This window comes from Apus apus, chromosome 1 (genome assembly GCF_020740795.1).
Source record: "Apus apus isolate bApuApu2 chromosome 1, bApuApu2.pri.cur, whole genome shotgun sequence".
NCBI classification, from domain to species: Eukaryota; Metazoa; Chordata; class Aves; order Apodiformes; family Apodidae; genus Apus; species Apus apus.
In genome coordinates this window covers 39,159,840-39,183,214 of record NC_067282.1, presented here as the reverse complement: position 1 = coordinate 39,183,214, position 23,375 = coordinate 39,159,840, and positions in this window count along the sequence as shown.

The following is a 23,375-nucleotide window of genomic DNA, read 5'->3' as shown; positions in this document are numbered from 1 at the left end:
CTATTCTCATCCTGACTTCTGACTACATTGCTCCCTAGTTGCCCTTACTATGGACTCTAAAGTTTATTCATAAGACCTTAGTAACAAAACCCATCCCTAATTAAATGGGGAGAAGTCTCACAAAATAGCTAGGTCTAGTTGCCGTATTTGGCAACAAATGCCAAAAAATTTCTTTATCTCAAATACACAGGAACAAACAAACAACCCCCAAAATAACAACAGAATCCCAGACCAAAATCACTACTGTTTTTAAAGAGGAACTGCAGCTCTTAACATTATGCTTTACTCACTCTGGCATTCTTTTTCTGCCTTGCAGAGGAAAAATTATTAAGGATTACTTTATTCATGGAACAATACATACTACAAATGAAACATCAAAAGAATAGTCCTCTGTAGCAGATCATATTGTAATGCTTGCAAATACATTGCTACAGCCTAAGATTTTTGTACCTATATCTTCATTTTACAGGCAAGGTTGATAATGACTCTGCATATATTTTATTTGGATTTGTAGCAAGCCTTTGATCAAGTTTTACATGACAGGCCTCAGCTTAAAACTTCAAGCTTTGGAGATCCAGATTAAGACACAGAAAAGGATAAAGAACTAGTTAAAAAATAGACTTGTAATTATATGGTGGAAAAAATAACTTACTGTGATTTCGTGTGGGTCAGTGTTCATGTCTGAAAGTGTTAACATCTGCAGAATGTGTGAGGTAAGTAACAACACTAAATAACTATTCAAAAATACAACAACGACACAGAGTAAGGCAGCTTTCCACTGGCATGGTAGTGTGAGGGGAGCTGGGATACATCCTCCATAAGAAGTGCAGCTGCCTTTTCTCAGGCTAATTTGGGTGGCACAGGCCCACTGCTGCCCTCACAGGTGCAAGCGAGTACACTAGGGATCCCCAGTTTATGGCTGAACACTGGATAATCACATGTGCTTAAACCTTTTGCTTTCCAGCTCACCTTCCCATGACCATTGACATGTGTCACAACTGGACTCAGGTTCAACAATGCTCTCGATCCTCTCCCTCTGCCAGTTACTCAGTGCTGACCCATATGTCCTGTCATGGGGTAAGGAGGGAGATAAGGATATGTTATGTCTCTGAATTACCTCTTCTTGGTGAGTATCTTTCAGGGACCTGTATAAAGTTGGTTATCTCATGGCACAGAATAAAAACCTGTGCAAGGGATATATTACAATTTCTCTCAGAGAAGTATGCCCAGTTCTACTGAGGTTAACTACTTTAGGTAGGTATTCTTAAAAATTGTTTTAGATAATATATTTTTTTAAATTTATTTTAATCATAGAGCAGATGCTTTCACCTCTGAATTTCCACATGATCAATGTCCTCAATGCTCTTAAAACTAAAGGAACATCAGTATAAAGAAAATTAAAATTAGCTCACTTAGGCCTAGAGTCTATGCTTATTTTATCTCATAGAAAACTGAAGCATTTTAATCATTCATATCATTGCCCATTCTGCTTTTTTTATCATGTTGCACGTGCCATTAAGAATGCTTAATGGCACGTGCAACATGATAGTGTTTTATTTTTATACATACAGTAAGCAGAGAAAGATTGTCTTCAAAAAAGGTACTGAGTTTATATTCTTTTAGGTATGAGTAAACCTCTTCAACTTGGAAGGATAAATTACATGTTTTATCAAAACTACCAGAAATTAAAAAACTTGTTAGGGAATCCTCCAAACTGAAGCAAAAAGTCACTTAGCCCCTTGAGCTTTCTGGACCGAAGACCTCTGATATATAATGTAAAAATTTCAGAGGTCAGAAAGAACTGGTGAGGTTAAAAAACAGAAAACAGAAAATAATATGGGGAGGAGAAGGAAATAAAGAAGGAATTTAAACACCAGATTGAATAAAATTCTGAGAAAGAACTACAAAATATTGGAGCATAATGAGTGAAGGAAACGTGTTTCAGTAAGGAAGGAAATTGTCTCTTGCCATTTAATTTCTCATAATATTCAGCAAGTCAACATTTTGTATGTTTTTTTAGAAGACACTGGATCCCGCCAACATGTTCTTCTCCTAACTGTAATAACATCTCAGACCTTTTAGTGTCTCACATAAAATGAGATAATATTACAATTAGAAAATAAATTATATCATGTGTGATATTATATTTACTTTTGATTCTGCATAGAATTTAAATATGAAAAGTGTCTTGTAGCTTTTGTTCAGATTTTCACTGAATCCTTCCCCATCACATTTACCAAAGTTAATCCAATTAATAAGTTAACATTAACATTTATTCAGGGACAGCAAAAAAAGAGTTCTGAAGTGTACACATAAACACATATGTACACATATAAACACCAGAAAGCATTTTCAACGTAACAGAATCAGTAATGAGTGACAGACAACTTAAATTTCAAACCAGAGCACAAGAAGTTTTCAGAAATCTGTCCACCAGTCTAAGCCTCTGCACTATGGCACCTGTCCTTCACTCTTGCTCTCAATCTAGAAGTCATGTAGGGCCTCCCTGAGCTCCCACAAGCTCTACATCATTGCCTCTGAATCCCCAGGAAAAGTCTTTCAGTTTCTGGAGCATGTATGCTTCTGTTCCCTGCTTTTCTGAGACACCTATTTGCTTGAAGAACTGCAGTCTTACCTTAGGTATCTTCACTTGGTCTCTTTTTTTTTTGCCTCTTTCATCCCATGCTGAGTTTCAGGTGCCTCTCACTGGTGAGCAAATGCTTAGGTAGAGAAGCAGCAGGCAGAAAGCACCACTCTTTCCAGGTGTCTTCATCTGACCCAGAGTGCAGGACTGTTACTTTGTATGTGCTTGCCCCACACTTTTTAAAGAAGCAGTGCATGAGCAAATAAGACATGTCCTGTTACAACCACATATTTATATAGTGTTTTAAATGTCTTCATAGAATTCATGCTTGTAATTGAAGGTAGATGGAAAGCTTCAAAGAAACTGTTTAGTCCATTGACTTCAGGAGATGCACCATGATCATGGAATAAGAAAGTTATTTTGTGCTGACAAACCAGCAGTCAGATAGTTAATTAACAGTACATTATACTGAATCTTCCTTTTTTGTCCATTTGCAATTTCACTTTACCCAAAATTATAAGATCTTGAGACTAAGGATGGGTAACACAGGACAAGCAGAACTCACTGGAGTTTGTTTTGGCAAAAGATCTCTTACATGCTAATCCACAGAGTCATGGATGGTGGGGAAAAATGTAGAGTCAAACTAGTTTTGTTTTTCATACTAAACCTACAGATAAATAATGGGGTGGAAGAACCAGTGAGTGTCAAGTGCACCTGTAGAGAATTTTCAAAAGTTGCATCAGTTTAATGAAATGTATGAAGCTGAGAGCAAAACCACAGAACAGTTTGGAGAAGAGAAGCACAAGAATAGAAATATTTTCCTTTTAAAAATAATTATTATATTAAATATTTGAAAAATAAAATATTCACACCTGAATATTTTTAAGTACAAAAAAAAAAAGGAAGACTTTTTTATGGTTACATGGATGTCTTACTAATTTGTTACATTCAGGTTACAGAATGCTTGAATTCTCACCAGTTACACACAAAATCTTGTTATGGGCATCATAAATACAAAGCTGAAGATTCACTGTCAGTCTCATTAAAGTCTTGTCAGTGTAATCAAAGAACTATTACTCTGGTTACATTCATTTTAGCACTTCCAGGTTGAATAATAGGCAGGTAGAATGATGTATACACAAACTCTGTAGTATCTACCCCTTTCTTGTGCATTATGCTCAGCCTTTCACTGCTTATCTGCATCCTATGGTCAATGGCTTCAGGTCTTGGAGGTTTGGGGTGGCAAGTCATCACTGTACCAAGTCATTTGATGGAAGGAGTATGATGTTAAGGTTAATGGTTTCTTCCTTCTCACTCTAGTATCCACTTGGGATCATTTTTATACATATATGATCTTCTTCTATGTTGCTCTTTCACCTGCAAGTCCACCATAGATCTGAATTTACAATATATTATGTGTTTTACAAATGATGGATACTTGCTTGCTCTCTTTCTGTCAACTCTAGAACTGCTTTTTCGCAGCTTCCAGGATTACACCAATTTGAAGACCACTAGCTGAACACTGGGGAGTAGCTTAAAGACATTGGATTCTGTATTCACCTTGTCTCTGTTTTTTCCAGGCTTCTGTGATCACCCTATGTCTCTGTTCTCCCACCTATTCTAGATCTGCAGCCTGTGACAGACAACAGCAATAATGTATTTACTGGATTACAGTGATACAGATTTGTAATATAGGAATTTCTGATCCAACTTCACATTGAGTAAGAATACAGTTGTCCATGAAAATACTACAATATTTTGTCTAAAAGAGAAATATGGAATTATTTTAACAGTGATTAAATAAAATATTGACACTTCCAATCTCAACATGTTTTCATCTAGCTGACCCTGGTAGCTCAATATTTTTAAACTGAAATTTTAACCTGTTAACAGAGAATTAAAAGATTAGATGCCAATTATATCCCATATAATTGTCAAAGAAGCCTCCCAAAACTATATACTAATTCTATTTCCAGATAGCAATCACATTTTTAGCAATTTTCTTTAGTTCCTCACAAATGTGAATATTCTATGACAAATGTATTCAAGTTGCTAATATCTAGTGCCTTGCTATGCTTCTTCATTCTTAGTTCATTTTAATGCCACTTTAATTGCCAATCTTTAAATAAGTGTGAATTTTAAAACACAAATTGTGAACAACAATATGGCATGGTTTATTTGATACTTTTGTTTTACACCATCGTTATGCTAATGTCCTTTTATCAACCATGGTTATTCTTCAAGAAACAAAAATAGCTATTGGCTAACTATGATCTTTCCCACTGAATTAATGAAGCTGGTCACACTATCTTCTGTGGTTAGACAATGATATTGAGGACTCAAGTGGTATTGTAGTGAGGTAACTGTTGTATACACAGAATTTAATTGATGAAGTTTCAAAATAAAATAAAATAATCCTCCATATTTTCCAAATTACCAGCAATACTGTTCCAACTGCTGTACATTATGCTTTCAAAAATGGATGCATTTTCCGATAATTTTTGTTATCACTTTTTCATGGAGATAAAACAAATCTTCAAGATCACAATCCTCATTTCAGAATATTGCAGAGTCTCTGAAATAAGAAAGTCAATGCTTATTAGATAAAAAGATGACAGGAAAGAGAGGAAAAGCAAGAAATGAAAGATAAGAGAAACAACAGGAGGTTGCTTGTAGAGCCTAGTGACCTTATTTGCTGCTCTTAATATACTAAAAGTTGTGTCAATCACAGAAAAAAAAAAAAAAGGGGAAAAAAAAAGAGTCTTTTTAGATTCAAATTTTAGCACAATGATCAGATATTGGTGGATTTTTGCTTCCTGCATCTGTTTCCAGCACTTTAATTTTCTTACCCTCAGGGTAGTAGTACTTTAAAATGCAACTTGTTGTATGCTAAAATGGAAAAAAAACCCACAACTGATTATACATCTGTAAGTTATTATTACTGACAGATATGTAAACTGCTAACTAGTGCTGTGTGCGCTTCATTCAGCTTGCATTATTTCCTTGACAAGCAGCATCAAAATTACTTGGGAAGAGTGAAATACAGCCTTGAACTAGTCTCAGAGCTTATTAAATATTTAATAAGTAATAAGAATCCATCAAAGTATGGACTTCACCTTACCTGTGACAGCTGGAGGCAAGAACTGTTTCACAACTTGGCCTGAAGAGTGATTCTCTGTGAAAATGACATGAGCCTAAGAGTCAGGAAAGAGGAAAAACTATTCAATTGCTAACATTTAAATATGGAATAATCTACAGCTAGCTGACTTGTTGGCTTTTACATTTATTATGGGACACAAGGACCTAGGAGCAATGACTGCAGCCATAGTTGTGTGCACTTATCCGTGTGTGAGTTGAGTAACATGGAAGGTTTTGAGTAATTTCAGCTGAAATTTCATATTTCCTACTTCTCCTACTAACTACTTAGATACTATGACATCCAAAGAGTTTTAATGCTGTTACTTTGCACATAATTAAGAAAGAATATGTAGCTGAGTGCTATTTTTGGTGAAACATAAATGGATTCAGAATTGCATGTCCTTATCCTGAATAAGAAAAGAAGCCTGTGTTTCAGTGAATATGCTAAACTTAGAGCTTCTTTCCCCTAATTCCCTATCTTGTATACATCTAGATTACCAATTCTAAGAGTTATTGATCACTTTTGTAGCACTGGAAACTTTTCCTTTAAATATTTTTGGCTGGAGGGGCTAAAAACTGAAGAAAATAATAAAGTTCCAAATGAATCAGCAACTTCAAAGTAACCTGAAGTAGAAGAATGACTGGCTAAAAACTGCATTTGTGTTGAAAAATATCTGAAAACACAGAAGAAACACTGCTTCAACCAGTGTCTCTGAGCAACAAGTAACAGTGCAGAAGAACACAAAGAAAGCAACCTTTTGTCATACAATCACAGGTTCCATTCCATTTGTTGCAGTTTTTTTCCCATTAAATTAGACAAGGTCTACTTCAAGAAGTAAGAAATTCTAGTACTTTGGCACTCTGCATAGCATTAATCACATGAGACACATTATTTGGCCTGCTCAGCTTACCTGTGATTACATAAAAAAAGTGTGGTGGTACCTGGATGCTTCACATCCAAACCTTGTATCCTAATAATTGAGCCTGACCTCAAAATTAATTGTCTGTCCTTGAAAGCTAATTAACCATTTGTATTTACACTAGTTTCTGCTGGAGAAACCAGTATGTGAGACAGATTGCAACAGAATCATCCTTTGCAGCCTTCATTTCATCATGGGAGAATTACATATAGGTGTTTATCTCACTGCAAGAAGAGACCATGATGAATGTTGAATGGGCATAGTTTATTTGGTTATTTTGTCACTATGTTCCCCTGATAGTGTTAGTAAACAGAGCTGATAACATAAAGCTATATCCACGCAGTTCTGGCAATAAGATTTAAGGGGAGAAAAATAATTACTGTTAAGTTTCTACATCCTACATCAAATTTAGAAAGAATATGTGTGAATAAATATTACATTTTATATAAAATGTGTATTACATTGCATTGAAAAAGGTACACTAAACTGAACATTTTATTTATGCATTTCTGAAACATAAATGACAGCAGTAAGAAAGGCAATCCTCTTCTGTGCTACTTATACCTTTACAAAATAGAATTTTTCAATGTCAAGAATGAAGATATTGTTTGTAGTTTTTGCTTTGTTTTAACCATGTACCAAGGACAATCTTTGTTGGAGAAGCAGGTATGTTGTAAAGAATAACTAATGAATACAGGTGGAGGGATTCTTTGTGTAATTTCAGTAAAAGGAATTTTCTCATTCAGTCTTTCAGGACCTGATCCAAGTCCCATTGAAGTCAGTTTGATTATTTACTCTGATTATTCAATACAGAACCAGCAGAGAAAAAGTAACAAGACCTGATAGCCTTCAATGATGTTGTGACTGAATGGGTACATGCAGGGAGACCAGTGAACATAGTTTACCTTGACCTTAGCAAGGCTTTTGACACTGTCTCTGATGGCATCCTCATGAGCAAGCTCAGAAAGTGTGGGGTAGAAGAGTGGACAGTTAGATGGATTAAGAACTGGCTGAACAATAGAACCCAGAGGGTAGTGATCAGTGGTGCGGAGTCCAGCTGGAGACTTGTAACTAGTTTCCCAGGGATCACTGCTGGGTCCAGTCCTGTTCAACATCATCATCAACTACCTGAATGAGGGGACAGAATGTATCCTCAGCAAGTTTGCTGATGATATGAAACCGATTCTGTCCATTTAGTCTGCACTCATGAGACCCCACCTGGAGTACTGTGTCCAGCTCTGAAGCCCCCAACATAAGAAGGTCATGGAGCGGTTGGAGCAAGCCCAGAACGGGCCACAGAGATGATCCAATGGCTGGGGAACCTCTCCTATGAAGACAGCTTGATAGAGTTAGGATTGTTCAGCCTGGAGAAAAGAAGGCTCCAAGGAGACCTCATAGCAGCCTTCCAGTACTTGAAGGGGGCCTACAAGAAAGCTGGGGAGGGGATTTTCACAAGGGCATTTAGTGATAGGACAAGGGATAATGTTTTTAAACTGGAAGAGGGTAGATTTAGGTTAGACATTAGGAATAAATTCTTCACACTGAGGGTAGTGAGACACTGGAACAGGTTGCCTAGGGAAGCTGCGGATGTCTCATCCCTGGAAGTGTTCAAGACCCAGTAGCATGGGGATTTGAGCAACTTGGTCTCGTGAAAGGTGTCCTTGCTCATGGCAGGGGACTGGAACTAGGTGATCTCTGAAGTCACTTCCAACGCAGACCATTCTGAGATTCTATGAGTACCTTGTACACTCTGATTAAGACACTGAGTGCTCTGATTTAGTCTAGTCATCAGTGAACCAGTTCTTAAAATCCCTATCTCCTGAGAAATTCAAAATACAGCTGAACTTCACAGTTGGCCATCTTCCACTGTTTTCTGTGTCTTTGAATTTCTATCTGAGACTCTTATCTCACAGAAAATGAAGAATTTTAGCTGATTCAGAAGCATAAGACTTAATTACTTCAGTATTCAATTCTTGGGATGTGGCCCACTAAGACTCTATACGTTGCATTCCCCATTTATGCTATCTTTAGCAACATAACCTAAACCTATAAGTAAATCCTGTGGGTTGACCCTGGCCAGAAAATAAGCCCCCACACAGTCATTTACTCAGTCCCCCCTCTGTGGGATAAGGGAGAGAGCCAGTATGGCAGTGAGAAAAACTTCTAGGTCCAGAAAAAAAAAGGTACTTTGATAGGTAAAGGGGGGAGGGGGAAGGAAAAGAAGGGGGCAAATGAAAAATAAAAAAGAAAGTGGAGAGGAGAGGAGAGGAGAGGAGAGGAGAGGAGAGGAGAGGAGAGGAGAGGAGAGGAGAGGAGAGGAGAGGAGAGGAGAGGAGAGGAGAGGAGAGGAGAGGAGAGGAGAGGAGAGGAGAGGAGAGGAGAGGAGAGGAGAGGAGAGGAGAGGAGAGGAGAGGAGAGGAGAGGAGAGGAGAGGAGAGGAGAGGAGAGGAGAGGAGAGGAGAGGAGGAGAACAATGCCCAGACAGTCCCCATGGTATCAATTGCACCTTTGGTCAGTTCAGGTCAGCTGTCCCCTCTGTGCTCCCTCGCAGCCTCTTTCTCATCCTTATTCTACATGCTGGGGGAGCAGGGTGAGAAAAGGAGAAAACAAAACATATTTCAGAGAAAATTGTGTAGTCTAGTACTTGGCAATTTACCTGAGAGAGAGGAGTTCTATCTCCCACTCACAGGGCTTTTTCTGCATTTTAACATACAGCCTTATACTTGCCTGTTTCTTTCTTGAATTCTATGTGCAAAATAGCCTAATGTGCAATGTACAAAAACAGTTCTAGACATTGTTTCTACCTACAGGACTCTTACATCTGTTGTTTTAAGAATATGGTCATGGGAGATGCATACTGATAATCAGGTTACACATTGTCTGTGGAAGAAATGTTTGATTTTAACAGAAGAAACAAGGAAAAAGGCCTTCAAAATGGCTCCGAGCTTATCTACATAAATTACAGTTGGAAGAGATGTATCAGTCTTCATGTATTGTTTTATTTTAATGTAACGTAAGTGCAGGGAGCTGTCTTTTTTGGTAATAACATCATTTGATAAAACATTTTGCTTACGAATGCATGAGTCCTATCCTGAACTGAACCATTACTCAGAAGTAACAGTACTATAGTGGGTGTTCATTTCTTTTCTTTACCTTTAAGCGCATGCAAAAGATCCAGGGACAGTCTAGTTCTTCATTCTTGTCTAGGTAATCATCTCCTAAATGAGTTAATCAGCTTTCTTACCTACTAAAAGAATGCATGAGTAAAAGGCAATTTTTGACACTAGCACCTTGACAAGAGGAATAATGTAAAGTGACTGATGGAACAACATTATAGAAATAAACCACTAAGAGGATTCATTTTCTAGTTCTTGCAAATGTGATTTGGATTGTCTGCAGTTTCATTTCTTCAGCTACATGTTTTTGACAGTACAAAAGCTTCCAAAGTACAATTTCTACACCTTGGACAGCTAGTGATGCTATGTGCTGTCTTTTGCTCCTAATTATCCAGCATAATATTCTTGGTATTTTAAGACTGGTTATGACTTCCTATTGAATCCCTGTTTCCAGCTCCTTTATTTTTAATATTTTTGGGTGCTGCGTAGTGGTAAACACATTCAAAACATTTGCATACAGTAAACTTTATGGGTGGTTATCTGAAAGACTGTGTTCCTATCACAAAAGAGCTGATTGCAGCTGTGCTGCACCTAGACTGAACCTTGGCTTGACTCTGAGGGACACCACTAAGCTCCATCTGGCACAGCTGGCAGCAGCACACCTGCTAAGCAGAGCAGGCTAATGAGAATATCTCGCACCAGCACACTTTTCTTAATGGTGGATAATGTAACTCTTCAGCAGAGGAAAAGTGCCTGTCCCTATCTTCAAAGTCCAAATTCTGTGGGTCTGCCACAAGCCTCCTCACTGTTTGCCCTGAAATGACAGCTGCAGTTAGCATGCAGCACTACATAGTGAAAACCTGTATTTATTTACTTGCCTTCCAAATACATGTTTTCAATCCTTTTTATGCTTTCTATAGAATTATAATAGACAGGTGTACAAACCAAAGTTAAAGCAATACATCTCTTACTACTTTACCATCATATGTATCAAACTTCTCAATATTCCCCTCAGGTAGCAAGTATACAGCTGGTCACATCAGATTATGAAAATACTCAATTAATACTTGCTCACTTTCAAGTGAGGAACAGTAAAATAGATTCAAATTTGATGACTGCGTAAGACTTTTTCTTGCCAGCTGTTGATCATCTCTAAAGAGCCATATGCTGGCAAAGTCAAGGCATTTAAAGTGTCACCGCCTGTGGAAAAAGTGTGTTTCTTTTATAAAGAACCTGTATACTAAGTATGGCTACATTTAATTAAAAAATTAAGTAAGTAAGTAAGTAAATAAATAAATAGATTGCAAAGGGAAAGAATAATCAGAATCACCCAAAATATAAAAAAACCCCACACAACTTTATTACATATGTATTGAGCAAAATGTATACTGATTTTTCCCTTTTTAACAAACAGCTACTGGCAACATTTTTTTCTAAGAAAGTAAACTATGAATCTCCAAGATTTAAGTTAAGAAATGCTTGGGGTGTCATTATGTGAAAAGCAACTTTTCCAATTATTTTTTCACATTAGGACAGCCAAAGTATCATATATATTTACATAAGTTTTTTGTATGTTCCTTATTATATGTAATGATTTCTTAACACTAGTCCTGCATCTAGACTGTTACCAACTAACAAACCCTCTTCATATTGTCACTGAGAACTAACTAGCAGAACAATGTTTAATCTTTATGGAAGATTAGACAACATTGCTTTTTATGTGTAGAAACTTTGAATTATAGCTCTAGCAAAAGGGTAAATATAATGATTGTGTATGTAGAATCATCCAACGTTGTCTTTACCCTGATTCACCCTGATTCAGCGTAAATTGCCTGATATTTCACTTGCAGATTGATGAAGACACAGTTTTCATGGACACTCCAGAATTTTGCTGTCATCATCTTCAAACTTTTGTCTTATGTTTTTTCAGCATAGGAAGGCTCTGAAGAGAAAAAAATGGCCACCTTATTGACAGAAGTCAAAGTTTCGTAACTTGCAGGCTGCATTTTTTCCCTAGATACTCTGTAAAGAGGTAGGGGGAAAGTACAGATTTTAAATGTTCTTATTAACATACATTCACTGGTAATTACAGAGTTTAGAATGTCATTCGCTGAAGTGATGCTCTGAAATAACTTTGATGCCCTTCCTCTTCTTAAATTGTTTAAAATCTGTACAAGTGCTATAAAGATGATTAACAATTATTCAATATATGTAATTTTTTTTAAATAACATTTTTCTTTCCACAAATCTCTGAACTCTATCAGAACTTATTTAGATTTAAAATATATATCTATTTGTAAGGCTTTTGCTTCACAAAATAATTTCAGCTTTAGTATTAAAGAAGAAAGTAGAAATTGGATGACTTGTAAATAGTTACTACAAATCTCTACTGAAAGAAAAATCTCTTTCATGTACATCAGAGTTCCTGGAGCCCTGTTGCCTTAAATATTTATCTCCCTAACCTTTTGAAATATTTAAATACTAACAGTTTTGTATCATGTTTCAGGATATTTCTTGTAAAGGTAACAACCTGTGTTGAAGAAAACATAGTTCTTGCATGTTTAGAGTTCCTAAAGTTGTTTTGAATCATTGGGGAAATATCACTGTGGCTGGAATGTAACTGTTTACATTTGCTTGTACTTAGCAAATTTTAGTATCTGCCATTGCCAACAAGCAGATTGTGTATCACTGCATTTGTCTAAACAGAAAATCAGTCTCACCATTTTTAAGTGTCTCCTTGAAAACCTAAGGAGCAAAACAGCAACACAGCAATGATGATGTATTTGAGAACCAGACAGTTTCCACAACAAAGATGCAGGTTGGATGCAGATTTCTGAATTGCTGATTTAGATCAGGTATTTCAGTTACTTAATCATTTCAGTTCAACTACCTGAATAGTTAGCTAGAGAAATAATATTTAAATGAGATTTGAACTAAAGTTTTTACATATTTTTAAATATATGGCACAGAACTGTCACTCCCTGCCAAAGCTTGCTACCAGCATATCATTTATTAGTTTATTGAAACAGCATTAATGGGTGTCTTAAGTGAGGGACATGGGATAAATCCTCTGAACCAACGCCTTCTTGCACATACCCAGAGGATGTCAAGATTTTACAAATTCATCTGTTCTTCATTCTTCTCCTTCTCATTCTGTAGACTACATCGGAGGAAGCTCAAGTACATAAAGGGAACAAAGTAGCCTTGCTCATGTCCAGCTAGACAGTTAAGGAGGAACTTCAGGGTATGCCTCACATCAAACCAGTACCTACCCATGAATTCAGTCAGCATAATATCATAGAATCATAGAATCATAGAATCCTAGGGGTTGGAAGGGACCTCGAAAGATCATCTAGTCCAACCCCCCTGCCAGAGCAGGGTCACCTAGAGTACATCACACAGGAAGGCGTCCAGGCGGGTTTTGAATGTCTCCAGCGAAGGAGACTCCACAACCTCTCTGGGCAGCCTGTTCCAGTGCTCTGTCACTCTTACAGTAAAAAAATTTTTCCTGATATTCATCTTAAACCTCCTATGCTCCAACTTGTATCCATTACTCCTTGTCCTATCACTGGTCTTCACTGAAAAAAGCTTAACTCCATCGTCTTGACACTCACCCTTTACATATTTGTAAACATTGATGAGGTCCCCCCTCAGTCTCCTTTTCTCCAAACTAAAGAGACCCAGCTCCCTCAGCCTTTCCTCATAAGGGAGATGTTCCACTCCCTTAATCATCCTTGTGGCTCTGCGCTGGACTCTTTCAAGCACTTCCCTGTCCTTCTTGAACTGAGGGGCCCAGAACTGGACACAATATTCCAGATGCGGCCTCACCAATGCAGAGTAGAGGGGGAGGAGAACCTCTCTTGACCTACTAACCACACCCTTTCTAATACACCCCAGGATGCCAATATAGTGAAAAGCAAAGCAGAGCGGAAGAGTCGTAGCACAGTGTATATCATAAAAAAGATAAAATTAGGAATGGAAACCTGCCAGCACATTGAGAATACCCAAAGACCTCCACTAATGTTAAATATTTGCGTAGATGCTTTTCAAACTAGAAACAAAGTTTGATTCTGAAGGCTTTGGCAAAAAATGTGAAGTTTTATCTGTAACCCAAGTTTCCCACTTCTCTGTAAAACAGTCCAAAAGCTTTGTTCTTACCTGAAACAGGACTTTTAAAAGGTATCTATGCTATGGTTAATTGAAGCTAAAAATAAGTATGTATTCCTTTTCTAAACAAATGTTGGCCTCACCCTGGGTGAACTAAAGTTTATTGAAAAGGAAAATGAGTAATTAACAATGTCTTCTCCCTTATCCCGTTATAGAAAACCTTTTATTTCCCAAGGACCAAAACTTAAACTGCTTTAAACAAAACAGATTGTAGCTCTAGTAATTTGAATTGTAGGCTATGCACAATTGAAACCAGAGCTAGTTCTGCCTAAATTAATTTTCTAAGTGTGCAATGCAAGCTAAGAAAACAAAAGATTTCAAAGTGCTCCATCCAGGGTTGCAAAAGAATAATTACAAAGCCACAGGTAAGGTTGGTCAAGATACTGCATTATAGTACACAATAAAATAAATGTACAGGAACAAAGAAGTTTGGTGTTTCAAAGGCCAAGGCCAGTACAAGGTATGCAGCTTTCAGCAGCTGCCTCAGAGAGGCTAAGTTTCACTGGGAACCTGCCTATCACAGTGTGCCAATAACTCGTGATTGCTCCTTCTCATGAGTTTGAAAGCACATAGAAAGCACTGTTGAGTAGTTACTGTCAGGAGGAGAAAATGAAAATCTAAACATTATTTTGCTGCATCTTAGTGCATTCAGTAGGTGCACATAAAGTGTCTGCATTGGACCTTGTGCTGCTTTAACTGTACTTCAGGCTACTTCCCACTCACCTATGCTCTCTTGACTGACAAGCGGATAGCTTTCTTCATTCTGTTGATGACAGTACACATACCTCCTGCTAAGTAAGAGCCTATTAGCACAGGTACTTAGGAAATGGTGTGAGGAAAAATCTGAGATGTATGGAAATCAGTAAGAAAGCTTTTCATTGTAATGAAGCTGTATTTCATCTTGCAAACCAGAATTCTTACACTCTAGCTTGTTGCATTTATTTTCATTGGTATTCAGGAGCTGGAAGGATTGATATTGTGACACCTTTTATTTTTACTTTACTTATGGTGGAAAATTCTTTAATTAAAAGCCTTTGTTTGGCAGTGAAAGAGTTGTGAGAACTTATTTACAAAATGAAATCTTTCTGTTTAATATTTGCATACATTGCAGCTTACGGGAAAAGCAGTTAGGACTCTTCCGAGAGCATTAATATATGTTCAATAAATTTCAAATCAGGCTGACGTGCAGCTACAAATACTCTCTTGGTCTTGCTCTGAACATGTGGAAGGGATATATGACAAATACATAAAATTACAACCACTGAAATATGTACCTACCTTTTATTTAGTGTCCTAAATAATGTTTAATGTGTCGTGTCATAAAAACTGCTTCATCCTCGAGGACAGAAGTCACAAATTTTCACATTTGTTGTTTGATGGTGTTACTTTCAACAGAAAAAAAACAATAATTCTGTTTAAACACATTTTAAATAAGTAACCTGAACTGTTTGATAAAGAAGAAGTAGAATACAACTGGAATATTAATATTTAGAACTGTTTAGAAGCTGATTTGATTCATTGAAGATAAAACAGGTAATTCTGAATTTAAATATAAACTTTTGAAAATAACAGTAAAAAAAAGAGTCCACATACATTCAGTACAGATCATCATAATAGGGCGTTTCAAGTAACATGTTTTTTTCTACTTGAATGCTATTGTTTTTTGCATTTATTACTGTATATATCAATAAATACTGTTACTTAAAGTACAAAAAATTGCATTAACATACAATGTACTCTGATATAATTGATTTTACTCCTTTATTGCTAGTGATAAGCCATTATGAAATATTTTGTATTCATAAATGCATTTAAACTTAAGACTGCTCAAGTTAAAATATTTGAGCTAGATTTTTTGAAAACTACTAGTAAGAAAATAAAAGGAACCAGTTCTGGGTCTGATCCAAGACCAGCATATTTCCCCTGATTCAGTGGGAGGTGTCATCACACACTTAGATGTCTTCTCAACTGATTCTGTCACCTACAACTTCAATACCTGGTTTGAGTTGGCTACTCCAGACTCCCTTCATAGTAAACAGAAAGAAAAACTAAAATTTTAGGGTGTGATTCACACGACCACAGGTGATGCAATTTCTCCCTAAAGACTCACACAGTAAATTTCTTTGCCTAAGGTCCATTGATACTTCTGAACTAGATGTGCAAATTTTAAAGATTAATTCTATTGGGTCAGATGAATCCTTGCACACCTAGTACATCTTCCAAACTATCAAAATGAATAATATTTTACAAATGCCATAGGCCTTCATTGTTCGATTAGAAGGGGCAATAGTCTTCACACCAATAACCCACATGTGAAGGCATGTAAGGATGTGGCGTGGCAGTGAATATCTTGCAATTAATGCACTGAAGCTCTGAAGACAGATTGTTGCTTTCTAAAATGTCAAAGTGAGGGTAGACTCCCAGGTTCTTAGAGCATTGGCTACAGACATATCATGCACTAACGTGCAGAACTATACAACTACTGCAGAAAATATGTCTTTTACACAGTGCTTCTCTCTGCTTCAAGGTGTACCTAGATGGAAAGTTCAAGTTCTTAGAGCACCATGTAATGAATACGGATACTCAAAGGAGGAGCCTGTCATTTGCAAAAAGCTCAGTTCATGTATACAGTAATTTCTAGCTCACTGCTAGGAAGTCAGTGAAGGCCTGGATAAGATTTATTTAAAATTTTTTCTTTTTTTTTTTTTAATTATTTTTGGAGGCATACCACTGTACTTTGATTGGGTTGAAAAGTAGATTATTTTCAATGTACTAATAATAAATTAGGAAATTTGGGGGACCAGTAAAATTTCAAAGACTGACACACATTTCTAGCCAAATAGGTGCAAAGGTCTTAAATACATCTTCTAACCTAAGATTTTATTTTAGCTTTCTACATTTACACTAATAGGCACCTTCCACTCAAAACCTAAGTAATTTTAGACCTTAATAGCTTTTCACTGCAACATGAATCATAGTTTCCTTTACTCATACCCAGCAATGGAAATGTGAATTTGAATTACTGGAATAAGAAAATTATAGGTACTTTATGTTTATTGTACTCTTGTTTCGATGATTTTGCTAAAAGATGGTCATAATTTGTAGCCTTGGTAACAGGAACTGCACATCCATTTGATAAAGCTGACCCAAAAAAACCACTTGTCCCTCTGGATTTTAGTTGGAGGAGAAAAAAAAAAAAAAGAAAAAAAAAGAAAAAATGAAATTAACTCAACATTAAGGAATTTTATTCTTGTTTTTATTGTTTGATTATTCAAATAGCATTAGAGAATGACATATAACAAAATAATTTCATTAATAACTAGTTCTGATTTAACTTTTTTTTATTGTCTTAAAGAAAAAAAAATAAGTATTTCCTTTAAATAATGTTTCTGAAATATTCAAATGATAACATAAACTATCACCTTCCATTTAAGAACACATGTGATTTCAGTAAGTCGCCAAGAAGACCTGCTCTGAAGCTGGCCCAATCCACAGTGGAGAGCAGCTCTCAGCACACAGGTGTGTTTCATCAGGCAGGGAAGTGCCAGGGCAGTGGAGAGACCTTCCAGGAGCTGCAGCTCTCAAGGGAGACTCTGAAGAGGTCTGGGCATTGCTGGGGCAAACACGACCACTCCCATAGCTATAAAAGCTGCCTGGGGAGTATGGACAATCAAGAGGGCTGAGAACAAAGTGGATGAAGAGATCATGGTGTTTCAGCCAGAGCATGGTGTGGCAGTTTGTGTGGTAGTTTGCATGGAAGAGTGTAGTCACCATACTAGCTCAAGAGATTAGTTCACTTGGTTTTTATCCCCCTGTCAGAAGGAGCTTATCTGTGGCAACCACCCAGAAGAAAGCTCTGTCCCTTGTGTTCAACAGAACACACGTGGCAACCCAGACAGAGCTCCCATGAAAACATGCAGCCATCCAGGTGTCATGAGGCAAGGAGTGCCACAGCTTTTCACCGGGAATAGATAGCAGTAGTGGGAACAGCTGTGTGAGGTGGAAACAGGTGGGCAATCTGCTCATCCTGGTGGCAGAGTTATAAGAGGAAGTAAAAATGTTAAGAAGCATCTGGGAGTCTGAGAAAGAGATAAACCGATGCAACCGTGCTCTGAACTCCCTGAAGCAGAAACAACTACCAGAAAAATCCCAAAACAATATCCTCATCCCCCCAGGCTGAAGGCAGGAGCTTGAAGGAAAGAAGGGAATGGAGGCAAGTCCATGCCACAGCTCCATTGAACAACCCCAACTCTCTCAGCCTGTCTTTGTACGAGAGGTGCTCCAGCCCTCTCATCATTTTTGCGGCCCTCCTCTGGACTCACTCCAAGAGCTCCATGTCCTTCTTGTGTTGAGGGCTCCAGAACTGGACACCATATTCCAGGTCAAACTAATGTGCAAGAAGTAAATACATAGGCAGTAGAAGCAGGCATAGGTATCCTGCAAAAAGTTCAGGGACACTGTCCAGTCATGTAGGAATGGAGACAGGAAGGCCAAGGTGTGGATGGAACTGAAGCAAGGGACACAAAGAATAATAATAAGGGCTTCTACAGGTATGTCAGCCAGAAAAGGAAGGTCAAAGAAAGTGTACCCTTCCTGATAAGCAAGACTGGCAAGCTGGTAACAACAGATGAGAAGAAGGCTGAGGCACCAAACAACTTATTTGCCTCAGTCTTCACTGGCACTGTAAGGTTCATGACCACCTGAGGAACCTGAAAATACATAAGTCTATGGGACCTGTGGAAATGCATCCCAGAGTCCTGAGGGAACTGGCTGAGGTAGTTGCCAAGACACTTTCCATGATATTTGAAATGTCCTGGAGTCCCTGGTGACTGGAAAAAGTGAAACATTGCACTCACATTTTTAAAAGGGTAGAAAGGAGAGCCCTGGGAACTACAGACCTGTCAGCCTCACCTCTGTGCCTGGGTAGATCATAGAGCAAATACTCCTAGAAGTTACGCTAAGGCACACGGAGGACATGGAGGTAATTCAAGACTGTCAGCATGGCTTCACCAAGAACAAGTGAAGTCTGATCAACGCAGTAGCCTTCTATGAGGCAATAACTACATCAGTGGACAAGGGAAGATCTACACATGTTGTTTACCTGGACTTCTTTAAGGCCTTTGACACGGTCCCCCACAACATCCTTCTCTCCAAATTGGCGAGATACGGATTTGATGGGTGGACTGTTCAGTGGATGAGAAATTGGTTGGATAGTTGAATCCAGAGGGTAGCAAAGGCTCAATATCCAGAAGAAGATGGGTGACAAGTGTTGTCTCTCAAGGTCCTTATTGGGACCAGTAATGTTTAATGTCTTCATCAATGACATAGATGGTGGGACACCATTACTGATGTTAGTTATTAATTGAAATAAGTAAAATTTGGGGAAAATAATCACATTGGGGGAAAAAGTCACATAAAAAAGAACATGAAGGACACCTAGAATGAAAACAGGGGTAGATAACAGTAAAACAGTGGGAATAAGACAAAACCAGATTTCAACTAGAGAAAAACACTCCTCAAGTAGTCAACAGCCCAGTCTTGAGACAGTCCTGGAGGACACCTGCTAGACAGATGAAAGGGAGGGAAAGCAGCACTCCCTACAGCTTCTCTTGGTTACAGCCTTGAGCACTGGTGAGAAAAACATGGAGTAATTGACATCAAAGTATTAATATATTAATGACCTATTAGCATACTAAAATTCACACCCACAAGCTAGAGGGACCCCTACTAACAATAAGCCCATTACTCTTTGAGCATGTGTAGTGAAATTCCTGAGCGTTGCCGCTTGAAATGGAAGCAAGGGGTTACAAGACCAATCGTGTGTGCAAGTGATAGAATAATGTTAAGAGAGAAAGTTCTTTCTCATGTTTTTGGGTATAAAAAGTAGTACTTGCATTTCTGGAAACTGAGCTTGCTTTGTGGAATACCACCCTGTTCCCTTTTCTGCACAGAACTGGATGTTAAAGCAAACATCTTGACTCTATGTGTTGATTGGCTTCTTGCGCACCAGCTGATGGACCCTGCTTCCTGGGAAAAGTTAACTCCTGGCATCCATTCAAATTCTCAGCCAGTTTGCACAAAGTAGTGAACTTTATCCTCAAAGTCCCTATATCACATTTTTCTTCAGCTCTTAAAGAAAGCACTGTTACCTAAGCAACTGTCACACTACTGAATTTTGCTACCCAGAAGGAAATGCATGCACCTATACACAAACCCTTCAACTTTTTTTCTTATTATCTTTTATCTCACACATCCCATCCCCATACCCCACCCACCTCAACACCTCCTCCTCTGGGCAAAAACCAAACCAAACCAAACCAAACAACCAAACAAAAACAACAACAACAATAAAACAAACCCAACCAACCAACAAACAAAACAACCACTAAAAAAAAAACCACCTCTCTACTGATACACAGATTTGTAGAGACTATTTACTTTTACTCTATGTCAGGTCTGGATTGAATAACTGGATCCCATATACATCTTCTAATCTTAGTTAATGCTTGATAATATGTTACAGAAAACTTTATTGGACAGAATTCTATAGTGCAAAATGAAGTTACATTCTTTTTATGTAACAAAACTATGATGCTGCTGCTAACACTAAAACTGGTGTATCAGCCTTCCTGAGTCACAGCAGTCTAAAAAATTTGACTTGGAAATTTTTGACAAAAAATTCTGTACTGCAGTGTAGCCAAATTTTTAATGGCAACACTCAGAGACAATGCACAGGAAAAGGAAGAACCACTGTCTCAGCTATGCAATCTCTCAAACATGCATATACTTTCATACATTAAAAAATAAAACACAAATCTATCTAAAACTAAACAGGATTGACCATTTGTGTTCCTTCAGCAACAGAGTGAATTCAGGATTTAGGCTGTTTTCCAAACAAACAAACCACCCTCTGGCCTTGTTGAACTGCTCACCTGGCTACTAAAGAAGAAACTTGCCTGTTTCCACAGAGAAATTTCTCCATTTAAAATACCCTGTGACTCCTTTCAGCTCCCTGTGCTTATGCTGCAAATTTTCCAGCTCTGACGTGAACATGCACTCTTTCAGCTTCTGCGCAGTGAGTTGTTCAAAGTCAATGGGCCTGCTGCTAGTGAGCCCATTGATCCAATGGTGTAGGGCTATTAAGTATCGATGGCCCCTGATTGCTCTATCAAAGCTTCCCACCTAGTCTCTTCACTAAGTGTCAACCTCCGGCTTTAAAATTAATGCTCTAAGCTGCACTTAATGTTATCTTCAAAATGAAGTGTAAAACACAACAGTTTTTCACAGAACACAAACGGAATTATACTTTGTCAGTGACATAACTTCAAACCCTCACCACTTTTCTTGTGAATAAAAAGAATATCAATTACTCTTTCGTCAATTAAAATACACTAAAATCTAGTAAGGAAAAAGTGAAGAGAAGAGTTTGAAAGACAACCGTAAGTGTGAGAATGGAACAGAGAAGTGCACCTCTTAGCAAATGGATGGATAATAGTGCTCTGACTTCATAGCACAAAGGACAATCTGTTACTAAGGCTGAGCCAAATGAAGGGCTATAAGAATCCTAAGTATCAATCATGTGACCGAACTACCCAATGAAGTCGAGTGTTATGCAAGACTTTTTAATGAGCTCAGCTCTGCTCACTCTTGGCACAGCGCATGTGATTACTGATGATTTGCACACTAAATCGATGAGTAAATTATTATAATAAATTATGGATTTATTTAATCCAATTTCACCCACTCAGGCATATAATTACCAACAGTTCTGCAAAAAACACGGACATGTCAAAATCCAAATACGTATGTAATCACCAGTGCTTCTCAGACTAGTTTTAATCTGTTAACTGATAATATGCAGATTGATATTCCAATTCAAACAACCCTTCTTTCAGTCTTCATTGAAAGTACAGATGTACATTGAAACAGCAAACGGATTCTATATTGTATCTGATGAATAGAAGCCAGATGCTCGGCTGGTGTCACCTGATATAGATCTATTATAGGCAATGTCAATTTATACCAGCTGGTCCATGTGACTATATGTCTAGGTGAAAGTTATTTTTTTTTATTTGGATAGAGTTCTTTGTTCCACTTACTTGATTCTTCTTTAATGATAGAAAATTGGAGTCTGCTGCATATGTTGTTGTTTAGGTTTAAAAATAAAACGTATAGCCTAATGTTGCCTTTTTGTCAAAAGAGTTACACTTCCAAGTAATACCCAGCAAGGGACAGTTACTCCCTCATGAGAAGGAGGAGCTTTTTTGCACTGAATTAAAAAGGTGATGATTAAAAAAAAAAAAACAACACACTTTTTTTTTCCCTCCGTGTTTTCAAGAATTATATGAACATATACAATAGACCAGTCTATTGCAGTCCTATATATATGAGTTTTGGCAGGTAGTTTCCTGTTATTGCTTTGCAGTTGTTGTTTTCAAGCTGCTTTTATGTGTCATTTTGATATGCAAATGACAGAGGCTCAAATGTTAAATCACCTACCAAACAACATGACATTCTTATTTCATTCTACCTTTCAAAACATTTTTTCCCAGTCTTTTCCTATCCTCTATTCAGATGAGAAACAGGGCTCCAAACTAGGATATGTAAACTAGTGGGATGATTCTGAGATTAAGCCAAGACAAGAATTTAAACACTTTTTAAATTTTTAAATATTTTTATAAACAGCAAAGTTTTCACAAAGGCACAATTATAAGTAGAAAAAATAGCATATATACAACTGAGTAAACAGTGTAAGACTGCTCTGAGACCAAGCCTTCCTCAGAGTCTAAAAGAGCTAAATCTCCTCAGTAGAATTTTTCTTCCTCTTGCTTTTAAAATATTATTTACATATACATGCAGAGATTTATGATAATGTATTTCCAAGTGTTGTGGCCAGCCAGAAAGAGCAATGTAAATGCATCTGTTACCAACCCATATGAAGAAATGCCATAGGACTGAATGCCTGAAAAGCAGAGAATGCCTATACCAGAGAATGAGAAACTACCCCTGAGATAAAGACCAAGTGCAAGCAAAAAAGCTCTCACACCACAGTATCAGCTGAAGTTGTGCTGCTGGGAGAACTTCTCGCAGTATCACTCTCAATGAATAGTTCCACCACTGAAGGTAACAAAAATCACAAAGAACTGGTAACACGGGCATGGGTCAATGTCCCTGGGATATATTCCATATATACACACACACATATATAATATATATATAGAATATATTTTATATATATATACACAAATATAATCAATAAATGAATCAATAAATAAATATAAATGCCTGTGACTATATATAATCCATCCAGGATATTCCACAACAATACATGCCAAAAAATAATATTCTCACTGCTGTTTTATATTGCCATTTCTTTTTCAAATGAGCCCTGGACAACACATTCTGATGAAAAGAACTTCTATTTCAGTAACTAGGCAACAGAGGCAGACT